Raw genomic sequence first — 5,483 nt, forward strand, 5'->3', positions numbered from 1 at the left:
GGGGGGGGGGGAGAAGCACTATATACTAAATGCTAGAGGCCTGGACTCAAGGTGCAGAAGTGAGTAAACATGAATAGCAGCAATGGAATCTCCTCAATAACACCAAGTCTTAATTAGTCTTTCCTGACTCTTACCTTCTCCTTTCAAGCAAGTAATGCTGCTCTGAGCTGGGTGGAAGAAACTGACACTATTCACCACAAGGTCCCTCCTGTGACTCAGTAACTTCAGAAGCAGTAGATGCACCCACACTTTTCCATCTGCCTACAGACTGCTGTGGTGAGGCCATGGAGAACGATATCGATCACAATGAGTCTAAATCGAAAACCATCTCCAAACATTATAAAATCCCCAGTGAACGTGCAGATTCACAGGTACTCATTCATATGTCAGAAACACAGATAATAGCTAATAATGATCTTTCACACTGAGCACTTGTCATACTCCTTCATTCTCTTCAAAAATTAGCTTGCTCAGTTCAACAGCCATGATCACGGCATTTCTGCTGCCATACACATCTCACATGTAAGGGGGGTGGGGAGAGAGGAGGAATGACTAAAGCCTAGAGACATTATGAAACCTGCCCCTACTGGCCAATACCAGGACAAACTTAGAAACATGTACTCTCACTTAGCCACTACCAGTTGAGCCATGCCTCCAGTACAGCATTTTGTCTTTCAGACATTTCTGCCCCAGCTGGCTTAGAACCACAACCCTTCAGGCCTCAACCATCCTAAGTAGCTAAGATTACAAGTGTGAGCTACTTGTGCCAACCCTAGATGACACTCAGCCATGAGGATCTATAGATCTCTATGGCAGACCCTTAAGAAATAACATGGTTCAATTTTTACAATTTCCCTCTGGCTCTTCTCTCAAGACAAAATATAGACATAACCCTGCTAGCTGAGTGGTGTTTCAGATTTATCATTTACTCATATTGTATCTTCCTTTCCATGAGCCACATAGATTGTCCTTATCCCCAGAACCAGCCCCCCAAAGTTTCCCACTGTCCACACAGGCTTGACTAAAAACTGCCAATTCTAGTTTCTCCCAACAATGACATACTTCTGAAAGAAACAAAATTTTATTACAACAAGTGAGGAAAACAGCATGGTCAGCCTACAAGTTTGGAGCTGGTCATGGCTGCCATCACGTTCACAAGGAGCCAATTAAAGGATAAATGTTCATCATGTTTCTATCCTAAACTATAATAATTAAGAACAAAAAGTGATTCAGAAAAACAATGTCACCTACCAAAATGGCCAAAAAACTTCTGCATCTTACAACTTCAAAAACAAAATAAGCAAATAAATAACAGCAATAGACAAAATCTCTAGGTAAGCTAAGCATCTCATCATCTTGGCTCTTTGGCCTTCACTGTCCAAAGAGATATAGAACTCCTCAATCAAAGTCAGCTTTGTCTTTTACAAAAGGTAATTTCACATGCTGGCCTTGTATTGGCTAGATAAAGTGGTTTGCCATTCCTCCTAAGGAAAAAGAACTAGGATCTTGTTATGAAACTCAAAGTAAATATGGATTTCGTTCTTTTCTAACATACACAAAGTCAAGGAAAAGCAATGACCCAAGCATTTTAGAACAAAACATAAGATACAGGGTTTTCTGCAGGAAAGTAATTATTTATAGATACAAAAACTAAGACTTAAAAAAAAGCATTGTCAGAAGAATATTATCACTTTAATTTCTTGGTTAGAAAATCTGAACGGAGGAGGGTTATCAATCATAACTACATAAAATGTAAAAAGAAAAAAAAAGAAAAAGAAAATCAATTGCATGAATTCCTTGCCACTGTCTCCCACTCCTCTTCTTCCTCCCTGCACCCATTAACACAAAATAATGCACTTAAAAGGATGTATACTACAGGAATAATTAGTGTTACAAAAGGGCTATCAATCAGACCATTACACATTTTTGCAAAGCAAGAAAATCAAATCTCACCCCGGTGTTTTGAAGATTCCATTTTTTTTTCCTCTCAAAAATGGTAAATGCCAAAAGAAAATGCTAACCGTCACTCCTAAAACATGCTCTTTCTGCAGGGCGACAGCGGCTCAAGCCTATAATCCTAGCTACTCAGGACGCTGAGACCCGAGGATCATGGTTCAAAGCCAGCCCAGGTAGGAAAGTCTGTTGAGATCTTATCTCCAATTAACCACCAGAAAACTAGAAGTGGCACTGTGGCTCAAGTGGTAGAGTGCTAGCCTTGAACTGAAGAGCTGAGGGAAAGGGCCCAGGACCCGAGTTCAAGCCCCATGACTGACCCCCCCGCCACCAAAAAAGTTCTTTCTGATGTTTAGGGAACTTAAGATCCACAGCAGAAATGGCATTATGTCATTATCCACTCAATGCTTGAACCTAAACTACCAAGTAACCACTTATCTTCATTGACAGCAAGCTCTATCAACTTCATAGGAAAGTACAACATGCATAAGACAAGAAGAGTCAGCACCCAGTCTCAATAGTATACTGAGCAACCTCCAGGAATTCAATTTCCAAAGTGATTTATTACGCTGTAGAAGACAGGATTCAAACAAAATCCACTACATACCAAAGATGGGTAAAAGAAATGATTTTTTCAAAGAACTATTAAAATTCACTCTTTCTATTTAACTTCCTATATTACCCTACAAAACTGCTAGAAGCACATACTAACACAAGGGTGGGGAATATCATTTGGTATACAATGGGACAGGCACATATGTTTCTTGAATACTTCTTGGTGGCTGTCCATAAGCATCTACCTGTATTGGTAATTTTATATGACACAGAATGATATTATACATATCCAAATGGCCTGTGGAGGCTGAGGGTGGGGGGAGAGGGGTGGGATGTTCAGGTGTGGGGCGCATTGCAGAAATGTTGAAAGCTACACTACAAAGCTCTCCTCCTATGTGTGATCCAAGTCACTTCAGGCTTGTCTAGACACCAGCCTCACTTTTTCAACATTATTCTGGATGTCCCTGTTACATTTCACTAGAACACTGATTCTGAAACTTCTTTTTAACCCAAATGAAATGCTATAATGAATCCTTAATTCAATGTAACAACATATGTAACATATTAATAATTACAAAAATGGATAAATTTCCCTCAAGCTAACCCTAAAAAGGAGGGCTTTCCCCCACCTACTATCCTGGAGGGTTAAAGGATTGTTTTATATTCCACTGCCAAGCAACACAACAGTTCTGCAGCAGTGTCACCTTGGAGAGGCATTGTCAGTTAGGCAGAAATGATCCTGAGAGAATAAAGCTTACTCACAACTTAGGTCATCATGATGGTCAGATCATAGCCACAAGTGGGGTTGATGAATGTGTATGTGTGTGTGTACGTGTGTGTGTAAAAATTTATAGTAGAAAGTGATAACATTCATAACCACAGATTCATTCCTATGAATGTTAATGTCAGGTGGATGAAATGTGATTGTTCCATATATCCCTGAAAATACGTGTCCTATGAGGATTCAATTATCAAACTGGAGCAGGGGCAATGTTTCATATGAACTATATAGTAAGTTCATCACCAAAATATTTCATCAAGTGTTTTTGAAAACAGCAATGTACAAATGTACACTGGAAGAACTGTACTATATGGGGCTGGGAAGATGGCTCAGTGGTAGAGCGCGTGCCTTGCATGCCTGAGGCCCTGGGTTCGATTCCTCAGCACCACATAAGCAAAATGAAAAAAAGCCGGAAGTGGCGCTGTGGTTCCAGTGGTAGAGTACTAGCCTTGAGCTAAAGAGCTGAGGGCCAGCGCCCAGGCCCAGAGTTTAGGCCCATGACCGGAAAAAAATAAATAAATTAAAAAAAAAGAACTGTACCATACGTGCTAATTAATCACAAATCAAATAGCATCTTCTAATATACAGTGGTGCAGAACAAAGATATGAAGGTAGAAGTTCATACAGGCTCAGAGTATATTATGTGTTAAAAAGATACTTCACAAGGCAGGAGCTGGTGGCTCATAGCTATAATCCTACCTACTCAGGAGGCTGAGAGGATCATGGTTTGAAGCCAAGACTGGTTAGAAAAAGATCCAAGACACTGTCTCCAAAACAATGGGTAAAAATCTAAGCTAGAGGCATGGCTCAAATGGTAGAGTACCAGCTAAGCAATTAAACAACAACAACAACCCCATAACAAAAAACCATGAGAGAGAAACTAAACTTGAGATATTCATCTAAACTTTCACTGAAAACCATGAGAGAAACTAAACTTGAGATATCCATCTAAACTTTCACTGAAACAAGGAGAGAAGGTGAATCACTGCAACAATGATACCCACAAGGTACTATATTAGAAATGAACTTTCCAACTTTGGGGAGGGGAAGGGGAGTAAGGGAGGTCAGAAGGGAAGGGATAATGGAAGAACAACAAAGGAGGGATTAACAATTCTTGACAAGAAACGTACAAGAAATTACCTTACTCATGTAACTGTAACCCCTCTGTACAGCATCTTTACAATAAAATGATATTAAAAAAAAAATAAAATGTTTAGGCTCAAAAACCATTAGGTATCTACACACAGCTAACCTCCATTCCTTCTAACTTTCCACTAAGCTCAGTTCATTTCCAAAATGTAATTATGTGTCTAGATTGTTTCAACAACTCAGAATATGTCACAGAAGCTCAGATCCTGGGAATTTCTTTTACACTTCAATTTCATAAATTAACAAGATTCTAATAAAGTCATAAAGACAATAATCCAGTGAAACATCAAATATAAGAACAGGCCCAGATCTGGTGGCTCACTCCTGTAATCCTAGCTACTCAGGGGGCTCAGATTTGAGGATTGTGGTTCAAAGCCAGCCCGGACAAGAAAGTCCATGAGACTCTCCAATTAACCACTCAAAAAAAAAACCAGAAATAGCAGCTCTGTAGCTTAAAGTGGTAGAGTGCTAGTCTTGAGCAAAAGAGCTAAGGGACAACTCCCAGGCCCCAAGTTCAAGCATCAGGACCAAGAAACACACACGCACACACGCACATGCACTAAAATGAAATATAAAAAAAAAAGAAAGGGGAAATAACAAACAAAATATGAAATAGGGCAGCTACTACCAAGGTATTTTTAAGCACCCTGTTAAAAATACTATATAATGTCACTATCGCTATGCTTGAAACCACAAACTCATAAAATTACCAGGACCTACAGCTTGGCGCCAGTGGTTCTACCTGTAATTCTATCTATATAGGAGGCTGAGATCTAAGGCTCCCAATTCAAAATCAGACAAAGCAGGAAAGTCCATGGCATTCTATCTCCAATGAACCACTAAAAAGCTGGAGCTGTAGTTTAAGGGGTATAGAGAACTAACCTGGGGGGCGGGGAAAGCTCCTGGAGACAGTGCCCCAGGACAAGTTCAGACCCCAGTACAGCACATCCAGAAGGAAAGAAAAAAAAGAGAGAGAGAGAGAGAGAGAGGAAGGAAGGAAGGAAGGAAGGAAGGAAGGAAGGAAGGAAGGAAGGAAGGAAGGAAG

At 40.1% G+C, this 5,483-nt stretch overlaps 1 protein-coding gene across 1 annotated transcript in view; it reads right to left on the reverse strand.

The window, feature by feature from the left end:
* Jarid2 (jumonji, AT rich interactive domain 2) overlaps positions 1 to 5,483 on the reverse strand; it is a 241,640-nt gene that overhangs the window by 89,016 nt on the left and 147,141 nt on the right. The gene's annotated exons all lie outside the window — the stretch shown is intronic.

The sequence above is a fragment of the Dipodomys ordii genome, unplaced genomic scaffold, assembly GCF_000151885.1.
Source record: "Dipodomys ordii isolate 6190 unplaced genomic scaffold, Dord_2.0 Scaffold130, whole genome shotgun sequence".
NCBI classification, from domain to species: domain Eukaryota; kingdom Metazoa; phylum Chordata; class Mammalia; order Rodentia; family Heteromyidae; genus Dipodomys; species Dipodomys ordii.